This window comes from Nothoprocta perdicaria, unplaced genomic scaffold (assembly GCF_003342845.1).
Source record: "Nothoprocta perdicaria isolate Ctin4 unplaced genomic scaffold, notPer1 scaffold_69, whole genome shotgun sequence".
Classification (NCBI taxonomy): Eukaryota; Metazoa; Chordata; class Aves; order Tinamiformes; family Tinamidae; genus Nothoprocta; species Nothoprocta perdicaria.
Window position 1 is genome coordinate 2,806,231 of NW_020455965.1, and position 11,761 is coordinate 2,817,991.

At 38.9% G+C, this 11,761-nt stretch overlaps 1 long non-coding RNA gene across 1 annotated transcript; it reads right to left on the bottom strand.

Moving 5' to 3' along the window:
* Window positions 1–8,019: 8,019 nt before the first annotated feature.
* LOC112956973 lies at window positions 8,020–11,013 on the bottom strand. Its single transcript, XR_003251139.1, has 3 exons — window positions 10,968–11,013; window positions 10,399–10,605; window positions 8,020–8,051 (listed from the first exon to the last, which is right to left on the bottom strand). It is a non-coding gene; the product is annotated as an uncharacterized LOC112956973 (long non-coding RNA).
* Between the last annotated feature and the right edge of the window lie 748 nt (window positions 11,014–11,761).

An 11,761-nucleotide genomic window follows, 5' to 3' on the forward strand; every position in this document is an offset into this window, starting at 1 on the left:
TGATATTCAGAAATAGCTAAACAAATGCAAGTTTCAGCGTGGAGGGACATTCTTGCATTGGTTTATCACTTTGTGACCCAAGTTTAAGCCAGGGCTAGTTTTTGCAAGTTAAAAGGCATAAAAGGAAGGAAGAAATGCGGCATTGCTCCTCTCAGTTTTTCAGGATGCTCCACCATTTCAGGTCCTCTCAGGAAACCTTCTTCTTAGACAACGTGCATAGCAAGGCTACATCATGGTAGCTGGAGTTACCTCTTCTGACACGGCAGAACTGTTGTTCTGACCAAACACAGGGATGCCTGGTAAGAATAAAAGAGAAGACTTACACAAAAAAGTTTTTTGTTTGTTTATGTTTGGTTTTGTTTTTGGATTAAATTAGAGGAACATAGAGAAACACATGATTTCAGTAGCTGAGTTTTGCTGGCATTCCTATGTTGGTTAAGATAGTCAAAACAAAACAAAACAAGAGCTAACAAACCACACCTCCCTAGCCAGCACTGCTATGGCAGCACCTGATGTAGATGCCATTTTATCCATGAAAGAGTACTTCTGCCCTATACTTATCTTGTTTAGGAACTCATATAAGTTTACCAACTTTTTGTGCCTTCAGTGAAAGTGTCTGACAGTCTAGCTCTATCAGAAGTTCTTTATAGGTAGGATATGGTCATAACAGGAACCTTTCTTTTTTTTTTTTTTACCCAAAAAGAAAGCCTCTGTTTCAGTGGATGCCCTGCTATGAAGCTGCACAGCTGCTATGAGGGTGCTATTTTTACTACCTCAGCCACCACCTTTCCAGAAAAAAAAATATGTATGTGCTGTGAATAACAATTAAAAAAAATCTATTCAAAATTATTATGCTTCATTTGAGTCCTTTTATTTCTTTGCCAGCAATAAAGGAGTTCACTCTAAAATCCCCAACACTCTGCAATTGCTTGAGAGCCAGGACAGCTCTCAAGCCAGGTCTAAATTATAAAGTGTTGTTGACAAGGCTGTTTCAGTCAGAAGCGTGAAAAAAATCACACCCTTAATTGATATATATACGCCAGCAACACCCTCTGTATAGATGCAAGAATCCTTTTGGTGGTATGGCATATGTCACTCAAAAAAGGTAGTTGAAGAAAAAAGACTCCTTTTGCCAATACATGCTTTTCCTCTTGTACAGCTCAGTCAGCTAAGCCCATGTATCATGGATTCCCAACTTTTCTGTAGTCAAGCCTCACTTGAGAAAGTGGACAACGTGTAATACCTGCCTGCATACAGCTCCTTTCCCCCAAACTGGGCTTTTATTCTCACCTTATTTCCATCTTCTTGCCTATTGCCTCCTTGGCAGTTGTCTTAAGGCTCCCCAGTCTCTCTCCTGTCTTCTGAGTCTCCCAGTCTTGACGGTGCATTCAGACATGCTCTCCTTGTGTCTCTCAGCACTTCTGGGTCTGGCTGAGCTCATCTATATGTGCTCCATGTTGAGGCTCCTTCACTTCTAGAGATTTCCAAATTCTAACAATTAGATTTAAAAAAAAAAAAAGAAAAAAAAAAAAAAAAANAAAAAAAAAAAAAAAAGAAAGAAATATAAGCAAATCAGTATGAAACACAGAGTTGTTCTCCAGACTGTTGATGGAGTCTGATGAAAATATTTGCTCATTCTCCCTCCCTCCTTTTTTATTTAACTTACTCTCAATGGGATAGCTTGGCAGACCCACCCTAAGTGAATTCAGGTTCATTTAACTGAAGATTTAATCTTGCAGAATGGAATCCTCCTACATTCTGTCTTATGCTTGGATAGATCTCTGCCTAGCTGGACAGGTGTAAGGATGAATGATAATACATCACTATATTAGCAAATGCTGTCTTCCCATATAACTATCCAAAAGACTCTTGCCTATGATGATGCTTCATTTACCCTGGAGTAAAATACAGTAACTCCACCGATTTCCATAGAGCTGCATTTGTTTAAAAAAAATGCAAACTAAGGGAGGATTCATATCTGCAGATTTAAGGATACTGGGATAATATTGTGTTTTGTTTTCTGAAACTGCAGCTCTGATCTTATGAGGTAGATGAGTAAACAATAATATTATCTTAATATTTATATGGGGAATCCACTAAAAAACTATTATCCAGCTTTAACTTTAAAACATTGTTTGTGAAAGGAAGAAAATTTGTCTTGATTTCTTCTTCAAACTTAATAGAACTATGTTGAGTAATTCTGCCCCTCTCACACAGCAACAATGTTTTTTTAATATACATACATTACTGACTTTCTTCCCAGAAGAAAGAGCACAAAGTTTCTGAAAATCTGCTCCATCTGAAGTGGAGCAAGCAGAAAAAAAAAAAAAAAAAAGAAGGTAAGTGAGGAAAAAGATTGCATTCAATCAAACTTTCAAGGAATACAAGCAGGGGGAATGTAATCACCCAGTCTGAAGTTGCTAAGATTATACCCCTTCAGCTCTTGAGATATTTAGTCTTTGTAAGTATCTAGGACCAAGTTAACATTTCATTCAAAAAGTACCACCCTGCAAACAGTACAGTCTTCCCGACAAGACAGGGACACCAACACAGAGGTATCACCTCATCAGCTGAAATTTTAATGCGACGCTCTCAAGCTCAGGATTCTTCCATGTGTCTTGCCCCTAGAGCTCCTTCTTTCTTCAAAGACTAAATTTAGAAATAAATCCTGTAAGGCAAAAGAAGAGAGTATTCGGTACAGAAGAACTAATGAAATGACTACAAATTTCCTGAAAACAGCATGACTTTTCTACTCTGGCTGCAATTACTCATTTTTTAGTATGCTATTTTTCTCATTAAAAACCTCAATAGCAGTTGAGAACTGCAAAATTCATTTGAAGAAAATGGCAAAAGAGGCTAGAACTGACTTTGAAACTCCTGAGTGTCAGCTCTAGTTTTGTTCCTGGAGGCATGATAGAGTAATCCCAAAATCTCTTTAATTTGCAGCTCATATATTTGGCCTTTAAGACTACCAATAAGTAGTAGCCTGCACATGCGTGGAAAAAAATAAAGGGTGAAGAAAGCTGTGGTTTTTGCTATGGTGTCTCAGCAGCAGAGTTGCTAAAGCATTACCAAATCCTCTCCCTGCAGGAGACAGACTGCAAAACCAGCCTTAGGGCAGCTACTTCCCCAGGAGTAGCACAGGACTGCCAAAGAGGTTGCAATCCAGAGCATGTTCACATGTCGTCCATGCCCTCATAGCGCTTTGTGTGAGAGCTGGACACTCATTTAGCAAGAAGTTATGCCAACAGTAGATCAAGTCAAACTGTGCTGCCTTCAATAATTTTAATGTTGGATCATGATTGAATAAGACATTAGGTGGACTGCAAAGTATAGCATGACACTGCCCTGCTGTTAAGCTTTAATTAGTTAAGGCAGAAAAGAGCCTCCCTGGAACAAGATGGTCATATTTCTTAGAAAAGTAGACTCTCTTTTATAGAAATATGAATTCAGAGTAACTTATGTATATATATACACATGTATATATATGTATATATATACATATATATATATGAAAGGTAATATACACACATATATATATATATATATATGAAAGGTAAAAGCAGGAGAGAGAATTAGAGCATGAGCCTTCTCTTCTGGGTAGTGTTCAAAACACCAATATTCCCTCAAGAATAGCAATAAAGAATAGAATAGATAGCAGGAAGTGGCATACACCATATAACATGAATGCAGGGAGCGTAAGAGGAAGGAGAAAGAGGAATAACATTGTTTGTGTTTTATTATTTCCTGGCTCTGCCACAGATGCTGTGTATGATCTTTGGCAAGTCACTTCACCCCCTACAAAAAGTAGAAATAAAATATGTGTGCTGTAAAGGTACTGGCTATTTTAATTCTTACCTATATGGAAAACTTTTTAGATCCATGGGTTAAAAAGTCATGAAAATAAAAAGTCGTGAAACACTTGAATCTTGGAACACGGGGGAAAAAAAAAAAAAAAAAGAAAAAAAAAAAGGAAAATTGTATTGCTTAATTATGCGATGATTTCTGCCAGCAATTTGCCAGCAGTAATATTGCCCTGCCTCAGAAAACAACGAGCACTGCATAAAAAAGGCTGACCAGTAATGTTAATGGCATGAAGTGTACTACATTCTTACAGCAAAATACTGTATTAATACTGTATTATTCTTACAGCAAAATACTGTTTCTCTACTGGAATTTGAGGTCTATGGATATGCAGAATGGAACAATTTCAAATGAACAGCGGAGTTTGTCCTAAGTATAGTCACTTCAGTTCAAAAATGAATGGGTTTGCAGGCATGTGTGGTGGAGAATAGTTAAAAATGACTGAAGTGCTCTTCAGATTATTGAAGCAATCTAGGAAATCTAAATTGGTCTACAGCGCCTGTGCCCAGAGCACCCTATTCACTTCCAAAATGAAGTGCTCTTAAAAAAAAGTGAGAAAAAAAAAAAAGTGATGCAATGCATTTGGAAAGGATCGGAGTTCTGGGCATGCATAGTGAAGAATAATTTGAAATTACTGGGGCACTTCAGTTTTTTTTTTTTTAAACACACACATCTTTTTGGAAGTAGATCAAAAAGCATCTGTCATTGTAGGCAAACTCATGAACAATTTAAAAATTGAACCCAATGTAAAACAAAAAGGAGAGGATAATTAAAATAAACCCTACCCCCTTCCAGCCTAGAAACCCTTAAAACTGGAAGGGAGATGGAGAAAAGAAAAGAAAAGAAAAAGAAAAAAAAAAAAAGAAGAAGAAGAAAATCTATATCTTCAGAGATTAAAAGGGATTGCAGGGGCATCTCTGAACTGTTCCGTTACATGCTTTGCAAGGGTCCATGGATCTATGTGGTGGTGGATTGACAGGATGACCACAGGAGCAGACCATGGAGAACCTATCCTCTCACCATCAGCAGCACGAACTTCTTCACATCCCTGAAAGTGCCTCTGCTTCTTCCTGGTTATATACAAGCACCTGCTCCTTTTCCAGATGCATTTGTCCAGGACTGCTTAATGGCTTTTTTTATTTTGTATGGATTTTTCTTTCCCGGTGAAAGACATCTTGTACAGACCAATTCTAAAGATTTTGTTGTGATTTAATCAGGGTTAAAGCTCCAGATGTTCAGTGCTTATGGCTAGGGGGAATTTCAGCTTTCATTTAACATGAAAGTGTATTTTCCAACCCCTATCGCTGATGAGAAAAACTTGGAAATGTGTCCTCAGGAAAGCCTCTGAATCCCAGCAGGCAAGTAGCAAGAACTACCCTTTCCCTTCACCCCTCCTCATGCACTAGATTACTTTGAACGCTCACAGTTTAGAAACCCCTTGACCAAACGTTGCACATCCAGGCTGTTTGTTCTCCCTTGTTTTGCTCTACGCGTGTTCAGTGTTTCCCAGTGAACCACATTCACACAGAGGATTCCCCGATGCCACCGATCCACTTTACTTCTTACCACTCTTACTCCTTACCACTTTTTTTTTTTTTTTTTTTCCATTGGTATGTGCCCTTGTCATGCTATCTGCAGCACAAAAGCCCTAATAGAGACCAGGCCCCATTGAACCCAGCAACAAAACAGTAGGAGATAATCACAGAGAGCTTACAATGAAATCTGACAGGAGGGGCAAAGGGTAGAAGGAATGAAACATTATTATTCCAATTTCAGCTCCCCAAAGTCCCACGCTGGTGTCTTAACGATAAAAGCCATCCCTCCTCTGAAGACTTTAGTCAACAGGGGAAAAAAATGTCTAAAAATCAGATCCTCTTTTCCCGCAACTCTCCTGAAAACAATCTGCAATATTATTTCCTAGACTATGACTGTTCTTAAGAGGAAGAATTCTATAAAAAGGATGTTCTAGTCAAACATGCCCATGGTTCATGGGTACCCTTGGAAAGGGAGGAGGTCATGTGGGGAGAGCCCGTTACGAATGCAAAACAAGGCTTTCCTCGCCGTGACCACTACTAGCTGAGTGGGGAAGCGGGTGACACGAGCCAATCTGCATGCAGCCGAAGGCTGGTGGAAAGCTTGTTTGTGCTCAGCCCTCTAGAGAAGTAGTTTCGGGAACAGTTACGTAAAGATTAGCCCTGTAACGCTGCCAAACACTTTGTGTTATTATGTGCTGTGTTTGTGCCAGGCAGCCCCACATGTCAGAGCCGCCGCACAGGGCAGTTTTAACATGCACACCCACATTTTCAGGGAGCTCGGAAGAATAAGAAAGCCACGGAGGAGCCACTCTGACCTCGTTCGCATGGATGCCACTGCTGATTCCAGTCAGCTTGTACCTGCCCGAGTGCAACCAGCACAGAGACGGAAAGGCACATCCACCTCCTTTTTGGAGAAGTCTATCCTCACCTCCCATCCTCCCCCTGACCCATCAAGTTCCCTTAGAGAATCCTAGCTATATGGATTTAAAAAAAAAAAAAAAAAAAAAAAAAAAAAAAAAAAAAAAAAAGTAGCAACTCAACCATGTGGGAGCATACAAATTTAATGCTAGCTAAATAGGAAGGCTGTCTAAATAACACAGTGATTGGAGTTATGCAGGTCATAAGTCTAGGGAGTAAGAAGCTTACTCTGTTTCTTTTCTTTCTTTCCTGCCTCACTCTGCTTTCTTCACAAAAAGTTCATTAAACAATGATTCTTTCCCGTTGAAAAATTTATGAATGAATTATGTGTTCATGAAAACGAGAGAGTAAAAAGCACTGGCCTTAGCCAGACATGGTGCAGTCTGGCACTCCACAATCTCCCCCGTGCGCACTCCTCTGCCAATGCCCTTCAAGTCTGACCCGAAATACTGCTCCCCACGCCGCCTTCCTTAGGGAGAGATTTGTCAGCAGTGCTTACGAGAGGTATACATGTAGGACACACTCATCCTGGCAGGGAGTGGACATGGACCCCAATTGCAAATGCAAAGATTACTTCTCTAGTCCAGCAAACACATTTGATTTGTGCCATGCACACCTCAGTTACAAGGATGTTGCATCTTGTCTGCAAACATAATAATATCCCTCTTTAGATAAATCAGTATTGCAAATGGCAGCATTCTCTTCTATGGCCTGGACACAGCTGTATCAGTATACTTTTCCTCTGAGAAAGGAGCAATAAATAATAACCAGTAATGAGAAATTTTTATATAGCTCTTTTATCCATAGGTTTCCACCACTTTATGAAGTAGCAAATTTCCCTTGGTTTCCCACTTCTATTCTCTCTTTACCTCCACAGGATATTTTTTCTATTTTTCATTTTAAAATATATTTTCTACATTTTTTTACTTTATCATGGCTTTTTTTGATATTTTCTTTTCTTTTCCATCCCCTTTATTCTCACTTAGCTTCAGTTTTAGACTTTTTGTAGTTTAAGTATCTCTCTACTTTTTCTATTATTCTACTTCTTTTCATTACTTTGTATTTCTGTGTCTCCTCCTCTCTATTCTGTGTCTGTCTGCTTGCCCTTTCCCTACATCTCTTCCTCTTTATCTGTTGGTTTCTCTCTTCATTCTCTCTGATGGTGATTCTCTTCCTTCCCATCTCTGTTTTCAAAGTCCTTTTCCCACATTCTGTTCCTTTCTGTGATCATTTCACATGCCCCATTCCCTTTCTCTTCTCCCGTTGTTACTATTCTTGTTTATATAACTTACAGCAATAGTGACCAAAGAACTAACCTTGACCAATCTCCCTTGAACCCTCTGCCACTCTCAGTCCTTTACATATGTGGCCAGGAGCTCTCCCTGATCTTAATGTGTTCCCTTTCCCAACTCTTTTTCCTCCACCTGCAGAGTGGGCCCAGCTGGCAATAGAGACATAGGGATTAGTGCATCCTTGCAATATATCAGGAGAATAGGTCCATGGCCAGCCAGCCTTGCAGTTTGTGGAGCAGGGGCCACACCACAGAGGGATCTCCAAGACTCACTTATCCTGGAGTACCTGCCAGTAGTTGTGAAGCTCACCAACTCCTCCAGTAGCTCTAACTCTTCCAAAATCAGGTTGGCTGGTGACTGCAGAGGGGGATCAGTCAGGCTTCAGGCTATCCTCATGGCCCGGGAAGCTGTCACCAGTGGAAGCAGTCTTCTACAGCATCACCTTCAAGGCAAAAAATGCAATCTGTGCATGTTTGGTAAGGCAGGCTCTTCCAAAATAAGGATAACGCCCATTTGGACAGGCTAAAAAGGAAGCATTTTCCTGGATGCTTTTAAAGCTGCAAGTCTGATGATGGGGACTTATGTAGGTGAATTAGTTTAAATATCTGCTTTGGAGCTTTCTGGGCTGTTTGGGGAATATTTTAAGCAGCAACTTAGCTGTGCATGATTTCATGGCAGCCCTTGACTCATTTTCACTTCACTTGAGCTGAATAGTGTTTGCAGTCTACAAACTTTGGCCTTATGAGACTGAACTTTTTTGTGGATTTATATATCATTGTCAAACTAAGCCTCAGAGCTTTGCTGGATGGGAATGCTATCCAAGGCCTCAAAAGAGGAGAGAGCATCTGCTTTTTTTCTAGAAGGATAAAACACAGATGATGATGAGCCAAAGGAGCCCCAGATAAGTAGGACAGGACAGGTTATACTTTCCATACTTTGAGAGGCTGGATCATGTGTTTTAACTAAGAGAAATCTCAAATCCAAAGGGCTAAGAGCACTCAAGGAAGAAAATGAAATAAAGGGAGAGAGATGGAGAGGCACAAGGTAAAAAGTGGCTGCAGGAACACTGTAACAAGGCTGGAAGAGAGTTGAAAGAGATGCAGAGAGCATAAGGCAGCTGAGAGGAGTACAGCTACTTAAAAAAATATATATATACACAAAAAAAAAAAAATTCCAAAAGTTGGCTCTTTGGTAGCTGTTTTATTTTCTCTTTTTTTTTTTTCACTCCTCTTTCTCACATCTTTCGTTTTTGGAGGTAAATGGGTCATAAGCTGCCAGGGTATGCTCTCTGGCCATGATGTGGTCAGAACATTTTAGACAGAAAAGCTAATTACATTGACTCGTATTACACTATTTTTTACTTTTCCATTCCCCTATGTCTCTTGCAGGTCTGTTCCATCCCTAGATGCATATGTTGTATCAACTTGACTACTTCCACATGCTTCCATCCTTTTTTTGTGACAAACAGTGGGTATTTAAATCCTTTCCCTACAGATCTGGGAGGGTAACTCAGAGGCTTCAGTGAAATCTAGTTTCTGGCCAGTAGCAGGCAAAGTTTTCTAATGTGGTGATTTTTCTCACTCCAATCCTGTGTAATGTACTTGCGTCCTAGCCTGGAATTCAGAAGGTCACAAAACATCCTGGTGAACAGCTCTGCAATCATCCCAAAGAAAGGAACAGTAGAAAAGTTGTTTATTTTGTTTGTGAAGAAAAGAGGTTTTTTATACTAATATATCAGTATTTGATGCCACTAGCAAGGATATGTATTCATGCTGCGTATCCTCAGCTATATAAAATATAGATCAAGAGTTTTTTTTTTTATTTTATTTCAGAAAGAGAAAGATAGAAAAGAATGAAATTTAATATGTCTGAGATGTTTGTAAATTTTTAAACATAAAGACCCAACAATCCAACATTCCTATCAACCTGTAGCTCAAATTATTAACTTAGCATACATCTTGAAAAGAAGTATAATTATTATTGCACCCAAGAAATAGAGGTGGATGGGAAAAGAAAAAGAAGAAAATTAAAGGGGAAAGGCTATTATTTTCATGTACTCAAGTTCTGACATAAAATTGGAGATTTTGTCTGTTAAATGTTGATGTGCACAGAATCATAGTCAGGTCTAAATGCCTTAGTCATGGCAGGGGGTTAAAAAAAGAGAATATTTGAGAATAATGTGAATTAAAAAGGCAAGTTAGTTTAAATTTCTGTTTGGTAGGGCCTGAGGCCTACAACTCCGATGGGAATACACTGTAGCTGGAGGGCTGATGAATGCCCTTAATGAAGTTGGACAACCTGGAATACATGCATAAAATGATTTTAAATATTGATATGATGTCATTGTGTGTCTGAAGATATTGAAAAGTTCATTTTCAGAGCTAGACAGGTTACGCCTAATTTATTATGGGGAGGGGAATTATTATTTACATTTTTTAATGTAGCAATAAAACAATTATGGGATTTAGGGAGACAGAAAATATTCATGTTTCTTGGAGAGCTTAAAAAAAATGCATGTTGCAATGGAAATGACTTAGAGGAGCTTATACAAGCAGATATTGAGAAATATACTTTCTCTTTTCCCTTCCTGATAATGGAGGTAATGCATCCATAAAGTATGTAAAGTAAGAGGACCTTTTGACCAATGTTAATTATATTTAACTTATTCTAGGTATAACAGAAGGAACAGCTTAAATATATCATTGGGGACTACCAACTCACCCATATATTCAGGATGTGTCTATTATAACATTTCCATGACATTGCATGGTTTTCAGAACAATTCTTACCGTGAAGAAGAGGAGACGTGGTGTTATAATGGTACGTTCAGTTCCGTTGTGATATGAAAGTTTTTACGGAGAATGCCTCAGGGCACCTGTCTGCCTCATGTGTTCAATATTACGGCTGTATAACACACAGGGTTTGGAGTGTATTAAAGGCAGAGCCATTGCAGTCTGCTGCAGGTTGCTAGTGCTAAGGTCCAATCCTGATGATGCCTAAATCGAACAAACAAAAAAAAAAAAAAAAAAACCAGAAAAATCTTTGTAAAATTTGCTTAGAATTTTTTTTTCCCCTGTTGTTCTTTTTTTTTTTTTTTCCCCTGGCTAATATTCATCCCTCCTGGAAAAAAAAGGAGAATTTACTTCTCAGATCTGGTGTAAATTGAAGCATCTTCCTTAAAAATATAGATGTTTGGGTAGTGATTCTCTTTTTTTTCTCTAAAGCACCTGTTCAGGATTCAGCATGTATCATACATGCTAGCAAGTCGGATGAAAACTCTCTCACTCTCTGCTCTCTTGCCTAGCTCTCATATCAGTGGTCTAAAATAATTTAACAGAATAGTTAAGCATACACTTACCTCTAAGCATCTCACTGAGGCTATTTCACTGCACAAAGACAGGTTACTTCTTGCTGAATCACGGCCTGTGTGATTACAGTACACAGAGCAACCATAAATTGGCAGTTAGAGGAGATAATCTCTCTTGTTCCACTTAATAGATCACAAGCACTAGAAGTACATTGTTGTACCAGGGTTGTGTCCTGCCCTGACATAAGGCACAGAATGGGGAAAATACTTCTAAACAAAAGTGTCACAAAAAGCCCTCTTCCACTGTAAACCTTTCCGCCTCCTTCAGCGCCTCCTTCAGCGTAGAGCAACTGGACAAGTAAACAAAACAGAGGAAGCGAAACTCTGAATATTGTGCCGAGACAAAGGGAACAAGCCTCAAAAAGAGCTAGAAAAGCTATGATGAAAGGCAATATGGCTAAGAAAGAGGGACATAAAGGAAATTTACATTTTTCAGTGAGCAAAATACATGATTGAAGAAAACTCAACAGAGATGTGTAAGATCACAAGTGGCCCAGAGGAAGCATAGACATTGATTACAGCAGCAGAAGGAAGAGGTACCTGATGAACGGAACAAGCAGCATATTTAAAATAGAGGAAGCGGAGCACATAATGGCACAACTTTTTGCTACAAGATACTTATTAAAGACCAAAAATACTAATCGAATTGAAAATAAGATTAGATAAATTCATGTAGGAGAGCTCCTTAGATCTGGATATAACCTCTGAGTCAGGAAATTGCAAAGCCATTGATTGTCAGAAAAAAAAAAAAAAAAAAAAAATCACTTTACATGTGTCCTGTTTCC